The sequence below is a fragment of the Python bivittatus genome, unplaced genomic scaffold (assembly GCF_059951505.1).
Source record: "Python bivittatus isolate LINGU-HERP-01145 unplaced genomic scaffold, Pbiv_v1 ctg000530_np1212, whole genome shotgun sequence".
NCBI lineage: Eukaryota > Metazoa > Chordata > Lepidosauria > Squamata > Pythonidae > Python > Python bivittatus.
In genome coordinates this window covers 3,269,875-3,292,098 of record NW_028277085.1, presented here as the reverse complement: position 1 = coordinate 3,292,098, position 22,224 = coordinate 3,269,875, and the positions used below count along the sequence as shown (strand labels likewise).

At 42.4% G+C, this 22,224-nt stretch overlaps 1 long non-coding RNA gene across 1 annotated transcript in view; it reads right to left on the bottom strand.

Annotated features, from left to right (window-relative positions):
- The window catches only part of LOC148214781 (uncharacterized), a 130,746-nt gene extending 112,256 nt beyond the window's left edge, over window positions 1-18,490 (bottom strand). Inside the window, exon 1 of the long non-coding RNA XR_015797454.1 lies at window positions 18,300-18,490. This is a non-coding gene — a long non-coding RNA (uncharacterized LOC148214781). The remainder of the gene's footprint in view (window positions 1-18,299) is intronic.
- Between the last annotated feature and the right edge of the window lie 3,734 nt (window positions 18,491-22,224).

Here is a 22,224-nt window from a genome sequence, read left to right as displayed (position 1 = left end):
GATATTTTTGAACAATGACTAAGAAGTTAATTTTAATAGTGTCAACTGTTTTTTCCTTTTTTTCTTTCATTTCTGCACCTTCTATTTTTTCTGTTTAGTCTACCTTTTTCAGTTTGCATTAGTTTTTACTGTTGTAATTATAATCATTAATAAAATTACTACAAGAAGGAGAAGGAGAAGGGTGCCAACTTTAAGAATCCTCTGCCAGCTCTAACAATCCAGCCAGCTTAGAAAACTCTACCACGCGAAATTTGAAAGAAATTCTCATACACCTTGAAAATAAGGTAGAAAAGCAGAAGCCTCTTTCATAGCAAAGAAAACAAATGAGAAATTACAAGGCAGATTTCAGCACAGCAATATCATAAACTGATAAGAAATGAAGGCCATAACTGTCATGATCTCTTTGTGAGAAGCCAACACTTTCTGGTTATTTTTTTGGGTGGGGAAGATACAGTACCATGTTTGAGCATTCAGACAGTCTCATGCTGAAGCGGAGCATTTCCAATTAACAGAATTGAGCCCCAGAGCTGGAAAACCCTGTAATCTGAAAGTTCCACTCTCACTTATCCTAGGGTAAATAAACCATGGTTTGAGTCAAAACAAAGCTGCCTCATGTATTTATGGATCTAGACAGACCATGGTCTTCTGGAAAAGGAATTATTTTTCTTGTATGATGTCTCTGATGTCTCAGAAGAAAAAGATGAACATGTATTGAGGTGGTACAGCCACCCCAACCCACCATTTCTACTCTACTATTTCAAAAATAGGTTTCTTTGCTCCTACTTCTGAATCACATCTTGCTCTTTGTTAACTTCTGGTTGCGTGAATGGGCTATGAACGGGCAAGTATCTGATTCTCTGAAACAATGCTGAAACTCATCCATGCCTACAACTTTCAGACTTCAAGATACATCATGAAAGGGTACAACTTGATGCTCACCAGGCTGGGAGAGAAATCTATTTAATAAGCTCACAATAGCAGTCTAAATATTGAAAAAGGCTGCCACACAGAAGATGGAAAATAATCCTCTCTCTCTTGTCACTGGGGAGGCAATGAGAAATGATATATTTAAACAGCAAGAAAAATGGATTTGGTTTAAGCCAGTGGGTGGAACAAAGATTGTACTTCTGGTTGTTGCAATATCAAAAGACCTACCTCTCTCATGTCAGATTGTAAGTCTGAACAAACGTCTTCCTGCTCCCCAACATCCCAGTGTTGCCACCCTATTCATTGGCAGCAAAGTTTATGATATAGATTTCACTTACATGGGAATTTCTACCCCACTCTCCAGTGCCTAGATGCCATGCCAGGGGGCTTGTAAGCTTCACTATGGTCATAAAACTAAAATATGATGGTGCAGAAGGGCTACAGCAGACTTGGTTTGCTCCCTATCCATAAGGGGGCCTGCATCCTCACAGAATTCTCACAATTCCCACTGGAAAAGCCCCCCAGGAGGTGGCTCTCTGCTCAGTTCTTCATTTGGGATTATAGAACTATTAGAAGCTAGTGAGGTTGTGGACATCTGGAGAGAGAGTTAGGTACATACATATATTCCTTGGCCAGATCCTACCTAAATAAGTGCAAGAAAACCCTCTTCCACCCAGAAAATGTCCCCATTTGGAAGTCTATCTAAAGCAAATGTTATTTTATAAAACTGACTGAAAACTGGCAGACAAAGATGGTCTATGAATGCGGGAGTTTGGCTAGATCCTAAGAACCTTCCCCCACCAAAGTGTGATAGGTACTTCTAGTGCCTCTATCACCTGTGTAGAAGCAGAACTTAGGTCCTTGGTAGAGATGCCCCTTTAGGAGTCATTGAGGACCAGGTGTGAAAGCTGATGCTGAACACGATCCCTGTGCCCATTAGACAGCGTTCAGAAAGGCTGTTGTTCGTCCATTGTCATCAATGAAGACCTCAACACCATTAGTCACGTTAAAACTAAACGTGGTGTGTCTGAAGATGACTGGTCAGGCCAATTCGGGCACGGAATGTCCTGGCACATGTTGGGCAAACGTGTAGACCCTGCAGTTGTTGCACTGATGGCTCTAGGCTTGTGCTGATGTCGTGCTTCCACAGTGCGCCTTACTTCATAAACGTGATAGCCCTTATGGATGAGGCTACGCGAGGTAGAGCGATTTTGTGCCAGCATTTCCTAGATGGTCGTGTCTACATCAAGCGACTTCAGGGAGGCCTTTCATGTATCTTTGTAGCATTTCTTCTGCTTTCCATGCAAGTGTTTTCCAGCAGAGTTCCCCAGAAAGGAGCTGTTTGGGTATGTGCTCGTCCGGCATACAGATAACATGACATGCCCATTGGGTCTGTGCTCTCATCAGTGTGTGGACTGATGGTAGACTCACTGCAGAGAGAACTTCAGTATCTGGTACTTCATCTAGCCATCTGATGCCTAATATTCGATCCGGCAGAGAAGGCATGTTGCGGATCCCGTCAGTGAGAGAATGTCGACTGGCAGGTCCTAAGAGGAGAGCCTTCTCTGCCATTGCCCCCGCCCTATGAAATACTCTCCCCCCAGAGGTGAGGCAGGCCCCTACCCTCCCAATTTTTCGGAGGGAATTGAAGACTTGGCTCTGCCAACTTACCTGGGGCGAGGAAAGATACAATCGACCCTTGGGATGGCTGGCACCTTGACGATGCGCCCTGAGTTTATTAACACCTAATTAACATCTGCCTCTTGGAAGTAGTATAAAGGAAGTGTGTTTTTAACATATTTTAATTAATTAATATTTATCGATTTTAATCAATATTTATTCTATTTTTACTGTAAACCGCCCAGAGTCACCCCACAGTGAGATGGGCGGTGACAAATTTGAAATATAAACAAATAACTATAAATAAATGAATTCTGCAGAGCAAGACAAGTGCTGGGTCTAGGACAGCCTCTGACTCTACCGTGACCTTCAACGTCACTGGGAGCACCAAACCCGGCAGTGCGATTTTCCATCCCAATCAAAAAGGAAATACATGAAAACAGTTGTGAAGTTCTTGAAATAAGCCCCCCTCCTCCCCAAAAAACTGGGGGGAAAATTAATCCTGAAGAACGTCCTCTTGCACATGTGCATAATCTGGGGCCATATTTTTCCTTTTCTTCGCCCACAATGACTTCTCAACCACCAAAAGGTTAGCCATCTTGTCACTGTTTTCCATCACTGGGTGTGTGTGTATAGGGGGTTATGGTTTCAAATAAATAGATATATTTTATAGTTTTATTGTTTAATTCATAGGAAATGTCATATACTAATGTTATCGTAAACAAGCCAACAGAGACAGGTTATCCAGAAAAGAATCTGAAAGGAGAGGAGAACCACTGCCCATCCTGCATTGGTCAAATTTCCTCTCCAAACACCCAATTAAAAACAGTTTTCAGAATGATCCCTATTTATGCCAACCAAATACAAAACGTATTGAAACAAAACAAAGGAATCTTGGGGTAAAGAAGCAAGTCACAACCAAACCGGAGGACGCTGCAAAGATCCAATTTGATCTGATGATTTGATTCAAATGTGGTTGATCCAGGCTCAGAATCGAAGGAGGAAATCCACTCAAAGCATCAAACCAAACTAGATGGCCCTGACTCAACACTTCTCCATGTGCTCTTTTCGAAATCAGTCTGGAAATCCAAACTGAATTTCTCCAATTGGTCCATCTGATTTGACCATCCAGATCAAACGAGAGTGATTTTCTGAATCGCATCAGCGACTCAGATCAGATGTTGCCTGATTCACACAGGCCCCACAGACAGCTTCATACTGCTGCTAACACCAGGCACAGATGGGAAGGTTTAATCTGCAGTGCAAGAAACTCCAATGCACAATATTGACATAGTCCCACATAGCACACAGTAATTAATGACAAAATCCCCCATGCACCATAAACCTCTGGTTCATGCTGAAAAGATGAAAATGTTCTACTTTTTTCTCCATGTGAACAAGCAGTTGGGAAAATATGATGATGATTGAATCGTAACAAGGCTGCTACAACTGGCATTCGTCAGAGACACTGCCAAAGAAAGCAAGAAGTTGGGGAATGAGATCAGGACCTAGGTCTAAGATAGAAAAATGTAGCGCACTTCCCTTAACCCTTCAACTATGGGTTGCTGCTAAGACCAAGTCAACCAAAGAGCAGGAACCTGCATACACAATTGAGTCAAAATGTTTGGCCAGGTCAATATTTTGCTATGGGAACACCACCCCAAACTACAGCAAAGTATAGCTGCCTGGAGGATTCTGGGAGTTGGTCCACTCATCTCAAAGTTGCCGAGGTTGGGAAACACTGGTTTGGGGTCTATTGCATGGGAATCCAGAAGATCTTTTATTGAACAACATCCCCTTTCTGATTATAATATCAAGAGAGAAAATACAAATTTGCCTCTCCCCATATTCGCAGAGCTGGTAATGAATATAAGAACTGAACCCTAATTTAGAGTGCAAAATTGGGTGTTATCATCAGCTCTGTCCCACTTGTGACGCACGTCAACTGAGAAAAAGACCCAACTGTCCAGAGTTGCTCCAAATGGGTCAGTTCCATTTTATAATATTATGTAGCAAAACAGGGAAATCACCTGTGACTAACAGCAGGTTGGGGTTTTCATAGCATCATCTGCTGTTTAATCGCAAACCTGGCCTATAAATTACTTGGAAGCTTTATGATTAAGCCAGTCACAAATAGGAAGATTTAATGTTATTACAGAAGAGAGAATTAATGGTGTTATTAGAAGCATAAATCTGAACCGAAGACTCCCTTTCCTCTCTCTGTCACTTTCAAATAGGCAGTATTAGGCATTTTTTCACAGCTGGATGGGGCTTTCTGGAAATTCAGAATATGTTCATGGGCCATCATACCAAAAATGGGCTTAAACAAATTTAAGGTGACGAAAATGAGGACCTGACTGAAATCAAGTCATAAGAACATACGAATAATCCTGCTGGATCAAGTCTATTCCACCTGGCCAGCAATCCATCTCAAATGGTGGTCCACCAGACACATCTAGGAAGCCCACAGATCAGAATTCAGGATAGGCTTCCTCTCTGATTGTTGCTCCTGTCCAGCTAGTACAGTGTTGTCCAAACTTGGCCACTTTAAGATGAGTGGACTTCAACTCCCAGAATTCCCCAACCAGCATGGCTGGCTGGGGAATTCTGGGTGTTGAAGTCCACTCATCTTAAAGTGGCCAGGTTTGGACAACACTGAGTTAGTATGTCGGGGTGGGCTGCCCCTGTGTTGGAGGCAGCACTCAGTCATCAAGGGTAAAAGCCACTGATAAACCTCTCTTCCAAGAATTTCTCCTTTCAAAGCCATCTAAACTAACAACCAATATCGTATCTTGTGGTATCATATTTCACAGGTTGATTACTGTTGCATGAAGAAATCTTTTCTTATATCGGTTTTAAATCTATCAGTTGGTTTCATCTGTCCCCAACCTGGTCCTCCAGATCTTTCAACAGTGCACCCATCACCACTGTAATGGACTCCATTCATCTTGCTGTTGGTTGTCCTCTTCTTCTCTTCCACCTTTCCAGCATTATGCACTTCTGAAGAGGCTAGGTCTTTCATTATGTGTCCAAAATATGAACATAATAACTGTATAATATGTAGCTCCATACTTAGGAAACTGCTTTTTGGCACTGAGCAAAATGTCTTTAAGTCTTGGTCTGCTCTGAGCTGGGAGAGGTTTCAGGCTCCATTAAGGACCAAGAGTCCTCATCTGTTTTTTTGTAAACTTGCACAGATACCATATACTTAAGCAACAGAGGAAGCGGCTTATATCTTGAAGATCAAAGATTTACTGTGCCTCAAACACTTACAGCATTGTGTAAGTGCAGGTAACATGCGTAGTACAACTAACATGGTAATATGGCTTAACAAGGCAATCACAAAATGCCTCATTTGTGGGGGAGATAATGAGGCCTCCTACATCTATTCCTGAGGAGGCCTGGACTCTTGAGATGGACATATTTGAACTCCGAGGATCTAATTTCTAGAATCTGGAGAACTTTCCATTATTTAAGATGAAGTGAACATCCCAATGCTTGAATCTCTTGCTATTAGACCAAGAGCCATTTCAGAAATCAGCCCCAAATGGTAATTTCCCATCTTCCTCCTTAATTTGGATCATCTTTCTGCCCACAATAATATAGACATCTAATGTAATTTATTTTCATTCAGTAGATTCATGTAAATCAAACTAAATCAAATTTCCTTTTTCCCTGGCTCACCCATTTTCTTTGTGTTTGCTACCCTAAGAAACTACTGAAAAAGGTTTTGCTCCCCCAGTTTAGATCTGTGCAAGTAAGCAAAGTGTTAAGGAAACCTGATTGGTCAAGAATAAATCTTTTTGCTATAAACAGCAAAGAAATCACATATTAATGGATCTCATTACTCCCAAAAACTCCCACTCATTGTGGTAAATGGAAATCCAGCTGGAATTAAGATGCATGAAGCCTCGGCTATCCATCAGCTTATTAAACAAAGAATCGACAACGTTACTTTTTCCTTTCATTGTTCATGTGTGTTATGAATTACATCTTTGTAAATAAATTATTACAATACCTAACTCTACCTTTTTTTATCCTACTGAGATTCTACGAAGTTTATCCATTCATCAAGGCTTATAGCAGAACCTCATTAGCTTAAATTAATATAGAGCTTAGCAGGTACTTGCTTATTAGCTAAATGTTTGTTATAAATTAAATTGCTGGTCCTTTAGGTTCTAATTCCCATCAGATTTGCATTTCAGCTGCTCCGTGAAGAATTTACCTGCACTGTTAGCTACTGATTATCCCTTGAGTAAATATGAGCTATGACCATCATTGAGTTAGTCTACTGAGTGGAAAAACCAATGGACACAATTTAAAACGTGAACACACCAAGAAGTTCAGTACAAAAGTTGCTATTCACAAAGTCATTGCATTTTAAAAAAAAATGCATTAGGGACTGTTAATCTTAAAAATACCTTACAGAAAGTAGCATAGAGCAAATCCAGGTTTTTCAACATTTTTAATGGGTAGATCATTGGATGGAGCTAAATAATATGGAAATAGTTGTGGCATTCACATGGGTCAGATTTAAAGGGGTCCTCACATCATTACAACACTGGAGTATTACACCAAATTCTGGGCACCACATTTCCAACACTTAGAACTGGGGTTGTTCAGTCTGGAGAAAAGAAGAGAGAGAGACATGATAGCTGTGTCCAGGTACATGAAATGGGGCCATAAGGAAGATTGTCAGGCACACTTTGAAACAAGGACCAGAAAAAACAGGTATAAGTTGCAGCTGTCTAGATTTTGCTTAAATAAAAACATCCTGATGCTTAGATCCACCCAGCAGGTGAACAATCTACTTAGACAGATTGTGGGTTCTCCATCTCTGGAGGTATTTTAGAAAAGGCTGGACAGTCACTTTCCAAGGATGGCTTATTTGGTTTACCCGTGCACTGCAGAAGACTGGACTAGATGATCCTTGTGGTCCCTTCCAAGTTCATAATTCTATAATCCTACAACCCGCCTCTCCTCTACACACACACTATGCATGGGGCTGTGTAGGGGCTCAGATCTTAGGCGCCTTCAATCATCAGTTCCACCCATCTTTGCACAATATAATTGCATGATTTGGCAAGCTTAATGAATGTCACACAGGCTTGGTATTCAATAGGAAGCACATGCACTTGGGACATCACTCATGATCACAAACCAAGAATTGTCAGCACAGCCTGTCAGTGCCATTGACTGATTATTTGCCATCAAGTCGTCGATGCTTGGCGACCATAGAGAGAGGAATTGATCATCTCCATGATTTATCTGTCCATAACCTGGTCTTTCAGGTCTTCCAACGGTGCCAATACCATAGATAATTAACATCTATGGTTAAAGAATTAGTTGTTATGTTTGTACAATGTGCTAAGTTTGGCTAGCATTATTCTTCTTTTCATTTTTGGTGGCTTCGCCTTTTGTGCAAACTCAGCTTGCTTGGTTCTTTTATGGTTCACTGTATTCTTCAAACCCTGAGAATGGTTAATTCAGTACCCAGGTTAACTGTGTTGTGTGAACACTTCCACAGCCTTTAAAAGATATCCACATCTTTCCTGCCCTTGAAAAACTGAAGCCAGATCTTCTGAATAATCAAACGGATAATTGCCAAAGTTGGGATTATACTAAAAAAAAAAAATCCGGAAGTCACCCAAGAAGAAAACAAAAGGTATTATTCTGAGGTAAGATGGAACTGCTGTACTGAGAACATCCTCCTTTAGCGAGATTCTGATTTTCTCAAGGTAACAGAGCATAAAACCCAGTAATGAAGGTGTGTGAAGAAAAGAAAATGTAAAGTTCCCAGTGGAAAACTCTCAAATTATAGTTTATTAAATGTAAGAAAAATGTGCTTAGTTACAAATGCAACTACTTGTAAACCCCCACTGAGGAAGGACTCTGCATAATACAAAATCTTGATTGCACCAGTTTCCAAGCACCTACTGTGTATAAAAGTAAGCTAGTCAGGTTTCTCAGAAATAGCGGTTAGGGAGACCTCCATTCTAAAAGCCCCTTTCTCCACCTCCTAAGACAATCTTTGTAGTTCCGGGTCACACTAGCATTACATTTCCAATACATTACAGTCTAAACAGTCATTCCAACAATTGCTGTATCGTCGCTATTCCACTTCAAATTAAATGTTGAATTGCTGAGAATCCAGGTTTGACCTGATGGAGGTTTGAAGGAGGAGAGGGCAGGATTTTCCAGGAGAAGAAATAAAGTCTCAGGGTGAGACGTGGGAACCAAACAGGTCTGTGTGGACAGGCAGACTTTTATGAGCTTGACTTGATTAGCTGTGTAACAGCTCCCGTGCAAAACAAGAACCACCCCAAACCATCTCTTTCTGGATGCTATATTTCAGTTCCAAACATATTAGTATAGAATTAAAACAAAACTTATAAAGTACCCAGTCAACGTCTACAGAGAACTCATGGTTCAGTTGTACAACATCCAGAGCCCACTTTGAAAAGATCTACTCATTTTGACGAGAGACCCCTATCTTCAACCTCTACCTTCTGGTCTCGGGGAAGAGAAACATGCTTCTGCATGACAAGATTTGTACCCAGAATACAGTTGCTTTCCTGGCAGAGCCCTTTTAGACCTGATTATGCCAAGAAGCATTGGGGTGCTTTGCAGAAAAAACATGAAGACTCCTCGCTGAACTGAGTAGCGAAGGAGAATTTGGGGGGTCAAGCTTAAAGACCTAACCCAAATACATCTTCCCAGGGAAAACAAAGCAGTAGTTCAGCCAAATGGTGTCAAATAGGCAACTATCCCCTTCATAAATATACTTTCCCAGGGAGGGAAAGCCGTCAGCTCTGCCGTAAAGCATTAGAAGACCAGGGAATGCTAAGAAGCCAGAAGAAAGTACTGGGAACCCAGCAGAGCACTGGGAAAGCAAACCAGAGTTAACTCCTTAGAAAGAGACTATGTTCATGGAATACTGTCTCCAGCACTGTCAATAAACCCATTTGGGCTTCAGCTTAAATGTGACCTCCTCTTCGGTTCAACGGATCAGTGGGAAAATTCTCCTAGAGTAGAATCATCAGGGTGGTAGATGGGAATCCATGGGGAGTTGCAGTCCAAACTGCTTTACAATTATGATTGCACCAACCCTCTGCTGAAGATGTAGCATCTTTATCTGCAGAGGGATGGCAAGATGGATCGAATCCCACAGATTGCACAGAAAAAGCAGCCTTGACTGAATTTTTGACAAAATAAAGCCAGGTTCCCAGCCATTTCATTTAGTTCGACCTCTGGCAGAGTGGGGTTTGCACATTCTTCCAGATGGCATTTGCTTTCTCCCTAGTTCTCGATTCTTCACGCCACCAGCTTTAGTGATTCTCTGAGTTGATATTCAACAGCAATAAACACTGCAACATTTTATTTTAACCCTTTTTCTGTAATTCCCTTTTCAGGGTAGTTAGAAAGGGCCAACTAAGATAGATCGGCATTTTATTCATACTTGCAAAACACATATGTTGCTCAATGCAACCAATTCTGGGCACATTACCAAGTTGTCAGTAGGGATGAAAAAGAGATCTGCAGAAGATTTTAATGGGCAAAAAAGGGGCACGCTCCAGCAAGAGACGTGGACAAGTGGCTATAAATGTACCTGCTAACATCTACCTGTCATGAATCAGTCTGATTTACCCAACTGAACAAAAAGAAGGCATTTCAAAGTACATCTAAAGGTAAGCTGGATTTCCAGCCCTGGCAAAAGTTCATATTGAGACAACAAGTCTGCACTATCTAATTTAAGAAGAGTTAGGCAGGGCCCAAAACTAGAAGAACCTGGAATGCCTGGAGTCCATGAGACCAAATATGTTTATATTTTAACAATCAAAGGTTTTGTTTTAAGATCCAAATGAAGGGGGGGGGGACGATTTCCTGAATTTGCTCAAAATAGAACTGATCGAAATGAAGGAAGAGGAGAGGAGGTGCTAGGTATAAATATATCCCAAGGATCTGGTTGCATTGTGAAAAAGTTGGGGGAAGAATGTAGCACTCTTTGGAGTTTTAGAACTCCAGGAATAGAAGTATGGATAGGTGGATGATGGATATTATTGCTTAGATTCACAGTTGGGGCAGGACAACAGTGGTTTGGGGAGCCACATGAACTCATCTGGTACTTGATCATCCTGGGCTTTCTTCTTAAGACCTTCAGATGGTCTGTGGGAAAGACCTTGGGAGATTGGGCCAAGGATGCTGCCTAGGGAACAGTCAGATAAGAGACAGCTTAGCCCATAGCTGGATAATAGATGGGGCAAGAGGCTCAGAAGACCCTCCCTATTTGCCTATTTTTCGGCAAATAGTAGACAATTGTAGTTTCAGACATGCAAGATTCTGTTAATGTAGCTTTACAATAAAGTAGAATTAGCTCATTTGGTCATGTTTCCTGTCTGGTCTACCTAGTAAGGCTGACAGCTAGAGAGGAGGCCACCATCTTTTTCAATTTCTCTCCCAAAGGAAGAGTATCAACCACTCCTACCACCACCCCATTTTAATTCAGTTTTTAAGCAAACAACAAAATTTGCACGCTTAATCAAAGTGCTGGGATTTGAGTTTTCAGCTGCCAGGAACAAAGATGGGATGTTTCATGATGATATAAACAACTGCAGGAGTTTGGTCTGAGTTTAGTTTTGCTTTATTTCCCATTATAACAGGAGTGTTTTTCTAGTTTAGAACTATGAAACCACTGAGGTGTTAACCAGAAGGACTGTGTGGAGAGCTTCCATCAGAATGAAGGGAAAGCCATGGAAGATATCTAGCTTTCTCACAGGGGCCCCATTAATGTAAGAAAAACTGCGGGCTCCCATTGTAGGTATAATTAGTCGGAATGAAAACACTCTAAACCCAGCAAAGAGATTTCTCAGAGCCATTTCAAATTCCCACCATCAGGTAAATTAAACCCCCACAAGGCTGAATGCTTCCTACCGTCAGATGCAAATCTGGTGCTGCTGTCTAAGAACAAAATATCTCAGAAGCATGGACAGCTTGCTAATCAGAACAGCATATACTGAAGTTGAGAGTGAAATGAATGGGGAAGCCATCTTTTGCGTGCGTTCAGAAGCAGGCTTTTCAGGGATGCTTCTGCAGAAGGTTGAAACATCTAGACCAAATCATTCACTGTCCTGAACATCCCTTGTAAACACGGTCATGATCTTCACCTTTTTATTCATACAATCTTCCAAAGCAGATCCCACCCAAACTAGCAAAGGAGCTTCTAGCACAGTGTTCCTCCACCTTGGCAACTTTAAGATGGGTGGACTTCAACTCCCAGAATTCCCCAGCCAGCCTTGCTGGCTGGGGAATTCTGGGAATTGAAGTCCACCCACCTTAAAGTTGCCAAGGTTGAGGAACACTGCTCTAGCATGATCACATGAATCCTGAGAATGGAGTCGGTCCTCATTGTTGTACTTAAAAAGCATTTAAAATATAAACAGACACCATGCTCTTCTTAACTTGGTCTTTTTCAGGCTGCTGTTCTCCAGGAGAGAGGGGAGAAACCCTTGAGCATCTCAAATGCAGAATTCTGCAAGCATTCCAGAATTCACAGCATCTTAAGGGTTTCTACAACAACTTGAAAGGTACCCCCAAACCTGACCCACCCTCGGGGATGACCACCAACTTGGCCTGCAGAAAATCACAGGTTGACATCCCAGCTCCACCAGGCACCCCATAATCCTGAAGAAATGCAGCTCTATCTTGCCAGCTTTTTAACAGCCATTGTGCAAGGAGGAGACTTCCCTAGAAATGCCGGGGATCGAACCAGAGACCCTTGACCCGTTATCATGGTGCTACAGCCGGCCAGAAAATATTACAGCTGTAAAGCGGCACGTCAGAATTGCAACCACCTATGTTATATTTCTGCCCCTTGAAAAGGACTCAATATGACAAACTTAAAAGCTTCTTCTTTTGCAACCATTTCACTTTCAGACTAGCAGTTAAGACCAAGGTTATTGGCCCCCCCTAAAAATATCTCCCTGGATTTTGCTTCATTAATCTCAGTTCTGTTCACCTCCTCGCCTTCTCGTTTCCCCCCTCTTTCTCTGACCTTCCGACTCTTGCTAGCATCTTCCACACCTGCCCGTTTTTTCCAAAGGCAGCCCAGTGGGTATTACTGGATCTGCAACTGACTAATCAAAAATAATTTCTGCCTGCTTTGCAAAAGAGGAAAGGGGAGGGGGGGAAGACCCTAAAAAAGGGCTCATGTGCCAGATTCAGCAGCGAAAGCAAAAGATTCTAAAGGACCAGGCAAAGTGATTTAGAAGTTAATTTGTTAACGGCTGGTCTATCTAAATGACAGCACTCAAGAAATGATCCTGGCAGAGGGTTTCACAAGGTAGCCATGAGATTTTATTTATTTATTTATTTATTTATTTATTTATTTGTTTATTTATTTATTTATTTATTATATATTATTATTATTATCGTTGTTGTTGTTGTTATTAAACTTGTATGCCGCCCATCTCCCCCAACGGGTGACTCTGGGCAGCTCGCAATAACAAAAAAGGAAAAAACACCAATCCCGCCAACAGTGGCTAAAATCCATAAATAATTAAAATACAACCATAGATTAAAAATGTCCTAACCCCCCCCCCTGTATATTTTAGCACTAAAACCTTCAAGATGCTGAGGGGGGAGCCAAAACCCATCATCCCACCAGCCATCTCCACAGATGCGAGCCCCCATCCGGCCCCCAGGCCTTCTGGCAGAGCCAGGATTTATTTAACCCCTTTCCTGAAGGCCATGAGGGAGGGGGCACACCGGACCTCGGGAGGCAAGATGTTCCATAGGGCGGGAGCCACAGCAGAAAAGGCCCTCTGCCTAGACCCCACCAATCGGAATTCCTTGACCGGTGGGGTCTGCAACCTGCCCCTTCTGCTGGACCGAGTGGGGCGGGCTGAAATAACTGGGGCAAGACAGTTCCTCAGAACCATCTTTAAAAGCCATTTGTCAGGAAGGCCCAGTGATAATTCTTGGGGAAAGCAATGCTGCTTAAAAGAGGAACTGTCAAGATCTGGATGTTTCCAGAAATCTAGGCCAGAATGAATGGATTGAATGAACTGGATCCAGGCACCTGCTCCAGAAAGTACAGTACTACTTTACACAATGCACTGTGAAACTGTGGAATCAGATGCCATCAGATAAATTGAGGCCACCAACTTCAACAGTTTTAGATTGGAACGATGCACAGAGGATCAGGTGATCCATGGCTAGTAGACATGATGGTGGTGCACTGCCTCTGGAATCACAGGGAGCAGATCAACTTCTAGGGAGCAATGGTGGAAGAAGATCATCACCCTTCTATCCCTGCTTAGGAATATCCTGGTTGGCCACAAAATGGTGGGACCCAGAATGCTGGATTAGAAAGGCCCTTGACCTAAATCCAGCCTTAGGAGCTTTCTTAGGTTCTTATGAAGATATCAGAGGTTGTGCATTCAAGGCGCACCTTAAAAGAGGACTATGTTGGCCTGAGTCTGAGATGGACCTAGACAAGTGTCCTTCTACATAGGATATCAGACAATCAACCATGTTCTCTGTATTAAGGGCAAAATCCTTCTCAGAGGCTGGAACTTTAGGTGACCCGGACGGTCCCATCCACTAAGAAAAAGAAGCATCTATGTTTTTATAAGAAAAAAAGAGTTGAACATACGTTTAAGGCAGTGAAGATAATCCTTGGGTGTAAGAGAAAGTAAACAGGAAACAACGGGACGGAACTTAGCATATTTAGGGAATACCAAATGCTGATTTCCAGGGTGGGGAAGAAAAGGGGATGAAGTTTCATGAAATAGAGTATGGTTGCAGGCTGGCACTCAAGCATTGCCATTCCCCCTTTCATAGTCGATCCCAGTTTATTGTTTGTGAGGCCCAGGTCAAAACCTCTGAAATACTAGTCCTCTACTCACTCCAACCCACGTGCCACAGAGAAGCATTTAAACTTCTGTGGGGAAATGATAAGACACTTACTGTCTCTCCAGGAGCTGTAGTGAATCAAATCAAGAAATTGCCTCTTTAGCTGAAGTGAAAAATCACTGCACAGGAGGCTTCAGAAACGAAGAGTCAAGACTGGATGGAGAGTCCAACTATAATGCACTCAAAGGGAAATTGTTGGGGGAAGACGGGGCTCAAGAAGAGAGCCCAGTTCAGGGCGGCAGTGGATTTTCAACGAGGCAGTGAATTTCTGCAAGTTTAAAAGCTGCAAAGGATCTCTGCGGCTCATCCCGATTTCAGCCTGTTTCCAAGGAAAGGTGCTGTGGTAGCAAGAAGTAGCAATTACTGGACTATCTGCAACTAGAGATGAGCAGCCTACAGGGAGGGTGAGGTGGAGAACATCTAGCGGCATCCTGCCTGTCTTAGGTACGTAGGGGACTGTCATCAGGACCAAGTTGATGCAAAGGACTGATTACTTCTGTATCAACTGGCATCCCCAGGAACCCTTCATCTGACGCGTCCATGCTGGAAATTAAGCTAATGGGTCTCAAGGGCTGGGTGAGTGGGAAAGATGTGTACAGAACTTCATGCATGGGAAGAAAGCCACAAACAGAGATTCCCATTTGGGGGGAAAGCTGTAAAGGAATTTAGAGCGGATTTGGAGAAGAGATGAGAAGAAGGGATGAACCATTAAGGAAGAACTTGAAGAAGATGTTACACAGTCCAGTGATAGAAAGACGTGTGACAAAGAAACTCAAGATAACCTCGCCTTGATGTTGTTTAGTAGAAGATGAGACTGAGAGAAACTTGGATGGGTTTCAAGGCTCTGTTTATAACCTACAAAAATAGTAGCATCCTGGAATCACTCAGTGTCTGTTTCTTGATGTGGTCTACCTTGGAGGGCTTACATCAATCCTGAAAGCCTCCTCCAAGTTTCTTTTTCACTCTCCCTTTCAAATCTGGATGGTGTTATCTCTGCTCCAAATTCCCTTTAATGGCTCTCTCATACCTTCTCCAAGATCAGCTCTAGTTTCTTTTGCAAAAGCTGGGTTGAGAGATCCAGAGCTTGGAACGTATTTCCACACAAAACTCCGTATCTTGGTTGAGGAAATCCATTGGCTCCAAATAACGGAGAAGAGCTACACAGAAAGATCTGCATCCTGGAGAAAGGCTGCCTAGAGTTCTCCTTCTGCTGCAGCTTTTCTGGGGAAACCAGCCCATATTTGGGGGGAAGGTAACTAGAAAGCTTTGTAGAAACAGCTCTCGCTCTGATGGAAGGCTGTGAAGGATCCCAGGTGCGAGGCATTTTTATTTAAACTTTAGCAACATTTGCGTAGAACCAAATGAAGCAAACCCAATGCAACACAGACCCTATGAGCAGAAAATAATAATAATGGGGGAGTGGAAGAGAAAAATCAACCAGTAAGAACTATACAGCATGAATAGGAGTTTGTGTTCAGAGAGTTGTCGCTTTCAAACACCACCTTGCTAAGGATCTGCGTCTCACCCAGAAGATGCCAATAGGGCAACTCCTTCCCCATCTTTGCCCCCTTTGCCAAAGGAACCCTCCAGTTTCTGGCTGCAGGGGGGAAATGGGGGGGGGGGATGTGGTGTTTATTTTGGGAACTCTCCAAGGCATGATTAAGATGAATTCTAGAAACTGAGAAAAAAGATGTATCAAGAGAGCTGAACAAGCCACAACAATTCAAGTCTACCCACCTCATTTAAGCCTTGTTAAAATCTAACGAGGGGGAGAGATATTGGCTTGGCAAAGGCTGTGCTTGCCTTGCAAAAAGAGACACAGGACGTGTTCAGGGGAGGGGGGAGATGCTAAGCAATGCAAGTTTATCACTCTCCCTAGAAACTCTTGCAGCGTTTGCCTCTGGACAGGCTCGAAAGAGTCCGCCAGTGTGGATTTGCACAAAGGACGGAGGAGGACTGGAACAGCACAGAGCAGGCTTCCGCGTTGGGAATGGATGGCGCAGGCTTTTTGACTTCTGAAGAAACCGCTCTCGATTTGCAGCTCAGAAATAAATAAAATTCAAATGCATTAAAAATGGGCCTTTCGAGGAAGGAAATGCATTCGGAAATACGCGCCCAAATGTTGGCTTTGGGGGGTGTGTGTGTGTGTGTGTGTGCAGATTTAATTAAAACATACTTGGAAAAGGCAGCAGGACGAAATAAATTTATGTGCTCAACCAACAGGAAGGCAACCCAGGATGACTTCTCCAAGAAAAGAGACATTCCAGTTCCTAATGAAAATGTTCTGTTTGTCTGAAGCAGGGAGAAGGCTATACTTTCATCTCCCACTGGCCAACCTAAATGTGATTGACACAAGTAGGGTGGCTTTTTAGAGTAACCCTAGGATTGCTCAGAATATTCTCAGAAATCAACACATCGCCTTCAAATCTCTTAATGTGGTGAGCGGTGAGCTTTCTGCAAGGCCCACAGGTGATGTTGGATTCATGCAAAGTGACCACTCATGAGTGCCAAGACTTGTCCAAAGACAACAGGGAGGCTTCTTTGTGCAAAGCCCACAGTGAAATGCAGAAGCTATCCCTAATTGTACAATCCATTGCACAACTGTGTAGGTGCATTTTCACCTGTACTAAAGTTCACATCATTTCAACCAGCTCTCTCTAACTTGATGCCATCTGGTTACATCAACCTACCATTTCTATCTTCTCTGCTCCACCTGGCCATGAAGAGTTGGGAAAACCAACTTTTCTCTCTCTTTTTTTAAATCATCAAATTCACCCTTTTAGAAAGATTCTAACATTATTGAATCATAGCAAGCCAAAGCTGGATCAGCAACTGACTCACACAAACCATTTGTAATGGGCCACCTGCCCTTTGGGGGTACAGCTGAGTGCCATTTACACATGAGAAGGAGCTGATTGCAAACCCATCCCTAGTGGCTCTCCTTTCTGTACCAATTCCATCCAATGTTGGTGTTGCACATGCTCCCCCCACCATCATTCGATCTCCTATCTACGCTACCATGATATTGATTTTGCTTGGGAAACCCTCTGCCATGTTAATGCCCCAGAAAGCATCACAGCAATTCTCTGGAGCACGGTGGGAAATTTAGAATGTCTGGTTTGGTGCTCCGGTGTCCTCTCCATCCCACCCACAAGCCCTCTTGGACAAAATTTATATCTGACATTGCTGGAGGCTTTGATATAGCTTAATGGAAATCTTAATCAAGTTTTGATCACTTAATACTCACCTGGCCTGCAGCTTTCTTCTCAACTGCTTCCCAATGCACAACTGAAATCCTTCTTTCATAATCTACGATGGTACCAAACCACTAGCACTATCAACTTCTCACCAGCAAGACCCAGCTGAAGACACATTTGCAAGAACAGCAACCAACCGACCAGTAAGGACTAATGGATACCCATCAAATTAGGAAACCTTCTACACCCCAATCATCTCTTCATTCAAAGAAAGGTTGAAGATACAACTGATACACATTTACAGATTTGCAATTTTTTAAAAATTTGCATTTTCCATTTCTAAACACTTTTTTTTTTTTTTATATATGCTTGGCTTTGGTGAACCAACCAAATCTTCATGCTTGCCCCAAATTTTACTTGACTACATCTGAGCTTCTCAGATTTTGGCTGGCATCACTACTCATCCCTTTTCCAGCATGACATTGCATCATGAAGAGCTAGAAGTCTTTTTGTTCTGTTTTCTTAAAGGAAGATCTCAGGAAGCAGAAGCCAATGACCTTAAAAAAGAAATTACTAGGCTCCTTAGGAATTATGTTGGCCCTAAGTTGTTATTGAATGTAACCTAAGTGAGTAAACTCCTACCTTAGTAGAATCTCAGGAACTTGGATGGAGTTGCCAAAAATTACAGACCTCCCTGTGCACAGGACGCTGAACTGATGGAGACGAATAAGATCTTTCATGAGAATCTAGGTCCAGTAGAAGCGCTGAGTCTGAGAAAAAGCAAATCTATTCCCTTGTGATGCAAGTCATCAGGAATGGCTTGTGAGCTCCAGGTACAAGAAACTGGAAAGACAGAAAAAGAGGAAAAAATGTACAAGGGGAACCAAGAAGTTGCTAATTAACTGCTGTAGATTTAAAAAAAATGAAAACCAGACATGCAAAATGTTCTTTTCCAGTTCCGGAAAAGAGATACATTCTGTACAATATCCTCAAATGTGGACAAATAAGGAAGAGTGACTAAGATACCTGGAGGAGGAGGAGAAGGAGGCACTCTTAAGTCTAATCAAAATTACATTGCAAATAAACAATGAAAAAGAGGTGTTTGCAAGCCTTTGTTGCATTGCTCTTTTATATCTCATAATAACTAAGATAATTAGAGCTCTCAGGCAGTTGTAGAAATGATAGCTGATTAATCAACTGATAAAAGAGAATCAATCTGGTTTGCAGAGAAAGACGCATATGGGAAGAACATTGTTTGAGCAGGGAAAAGGTCATTCCGACTTTGCTGTTCGTACAGACACTTCCCACTTTACCTCGGATGTTGGCAACCTGAAGCCCCAATGACACAGTCAGCCCACTTTTCCAATCCCCCTCACTGAAAGTTGATGGCACAGTTTCCCACCAGCTTGAAAATGACAAGAAACTGTAAAGTTGGTTTCACTGATTGATTAATTGATTGACTGATTGATTGGATTTAGAAAGACGCCCAACTCCATAAGACCCTGAGTGGCATTAACAAGTAATTAACAACAACAACAACAAATAGTGCAGTGAATTAATAAAAAACCAAACCATGCATGTCTGGAAAAGACAATCCTTCAAACAAATAAAACCCTATTGGGGCTCATCATCCAACCTTATGCAAAGTCTAAGAGAACAGCTGGTTTTCAAAGAATTCCTGAACATCATCAGGGTGGATTAGCATGATTAAAATGAAAAAAAGATCTTCCTCTGTTGCTCTAAACTCCCCTCCAAAATCCAGAAAAATATGGATTTTGCCCACAGCATATGTCCTGCCTACTTTGTATTCCAATCACCCACTGTGGATCTCTAAAAAAATATGAACTGTGGCCCTGAGACACCAAAAAGTTGCCCAGGCTGATTTACATCATCAGCATTTGAGAGAAGGCATTCTCCATTCTTTCATACATAGGAATGACGGTACTTCAACCAAAACAAGGGAAAGGACAGAAATTGGTTCTCCCTCTGCCTTTAGAAGAAGAAGGACAAGGAGGATGACAAGAAGAAGGAGAAGATGGGGAAAGTTCTCACCATTCACGTTGGTGAGAACTTCCAGTTGAAGGCCAGTTTGGTTAAAATTCTGATCATGAGTCCCCACCATATAGAGCAAAAACTGCCTCAGATCAAGCTTCATTCTTGTCATTGTTTGGCCAAAATATGACTTCATCTACTACCCCTCCAAGCACTAACCAGATCTGATCCTGCTTAGGTCAGAACTTAGGGGCTGCAACCTGCTTTGACCTTCCCTTGAAACCTTGTAAATATAAAATATAAGTTAAAGTTTATTTTGCCTTATGGACACATGTCCACACTGTTAATTACAGCAAGTGTTCATAGGAGAATGAAAGAGATCCCCTAAAGATTTTGGTGGAAATGAATTGGAGGAATTTGCTATTTCACATTAGCTGTGACACACACACACGCACGCATGCACGCGCACATTTATAAACATCCAGCATTGCATAGACAGCTCCATATAAGATTAAGCGTTGTAGTATATGAAGTATACACTGTAGATGTATCTATCTATATTAGAGAATGTTCCAAGTAATAGCAAACACAAAATTTCTGGCATTTTTAAAAAATGCAAAGAAATTGCCAGAATAGGTAAAAATAATGCAGATGGGCAGAAAATAGCTAGATATAGTCGATTCCAGAATCTAGCCAGCTCTGCACTTGAGGGGGGAAAAATTCCAGGGTTTTGAGTAAAGGCCCAATGCATTACGACTGAACATCCCACAGCTTTCTCCCATTGGCAGAAAAGATCAGCCCCAAATCACAGATCTTCTAATTAGGGTGTAGGGAGGAGAGAGTATGCAGACAGCCCAATGCCTGCAAACCAACTTTCCTCGGTTGACAATTGAGATGGGTGCAGGCAACGTGAAATTGAATGCAAGTTTATCAGCCAAGGAGCTAAACAGCTATGACAAAAATGCTCCACTTGGAGAATGGCCAAGCAGAATAAACAGAAACAGAGGACAGAAACGCAGGTTATGACTCCTATGATGGAGGGGTCGTTTTGCTGTACCTGTTGGAAGAGGGTATCTAGTAGATAAAGCTCTACCAGCTAGAGGTCTGGGAGACAACAATACAGGACACTTTTGTTTCAAAAGGTCAGACTTGGACATCCAACTGAAGGAGAGATAAAATGCAGATTGCTTTCCTGGGTATCCAAATTACCGGTTGCCAGAACAACGGAGGAAATTAATGCATTGCAACAGAACGTACAAAAGTAGAACTTGACCCATCATTGATGACACCAGAGCAAATAAAGATGCTCTGGAGGAGCGTTTATGAACCCAGATGGAGATTTATACTGGGTTCTTCCATTGCACAAAGCTGGCTTTCCTGAACTGTTGTTTCTTAAATAAACCACAACTGACTGGGCTAGCATGGTACACCAAACCAAGACCACTCAGTGTACATGCTGGCTTCCCACATTGCACAACACCATCTAATTGCTCCAGTCTTTTTCAACCTGCTAGGCCAAGAGAACAACAGATGGCCATGGTTAAGTGGAGCCTGTTGTCCTCCATTGGCAAGCGGGTAGGGTGGGGTGGGGTGGGGTGGGGTGGGGTGAGGAGAGGAGAGGAGAGGAGAGGAGAGGAGAGGAGAGGAGAGGAGAGGAGAGGAGAGGAGAGGAGAGGAGAAGAGAAGAGAAGAGAAGAGAAGAGAAGAGAAGAGAAGAGAAGAGAAGAGAAGAGAAGAGAAGAGAAGAGAAGAGAAGAGAAGAGAAGCTTATAATGAAAGCAGAGAATTTCTAAAGGCATCTCAGAAAGATTTTTCTCTGAATACTTTATCTCTGTTGAATTATCCCTAGTGCTATGAAAGGATGAGAAATTCATTTGGTGCCGGTTCTCTTTCTTTTTTGTTAAATAAAAGCTTATCAGCATTAGCTAATTTCTCCATAAATCTGGCCTGACAGAGCTTGAGCTTCAACAAATACACCAGCAAGAGAAAATACTGGCAACCACAACATTCCAGATCAAGGATTTGGAGGCTCGGCTTCTCAAAATCCAGACTTGAATCTCCAAATACGTAATCTATCAAGGTCTCTAGGCCTGAACACGGGCTGCCCTTGTCCTTAAACAGAGCTCAGCCGAGGTGGCTTTCGGGGTAGAGAAATTGAGTGGACAGTTTCTCTGAATTTCTCCAAGGGAAGGAAAAGTTCTCCCATGGTTTCTCAAAAGCAGGGGAGCATCACTGATGAAAACAGTGTTTTTTCCTGATGTTTTCCCCATGTATTTGATGAAACGCATGGAAGCTGCAGACCATTTGGGGAGAGAACCAAGCTCTGAAAGATGAGATATTCTTGGCCGCTTACTAAAGAAAGACGTGCAAGAACATCTCATTCCACCTAGGAATAACTATGCAACTATCTTTGTTTATCCCCGAAGAATCTCAAAAGCAAACTGAATGAGAACAAAAAATACAGGAGCATTTCTCTCTCCAGCCTTGTGTTGAACAGTCAAGTTGCAAAGATGAAGAATGTGATTTCCTCTGGACCGGAGATAGCTAGAGGTACGGCTTTGCCTGGTGCAGATGG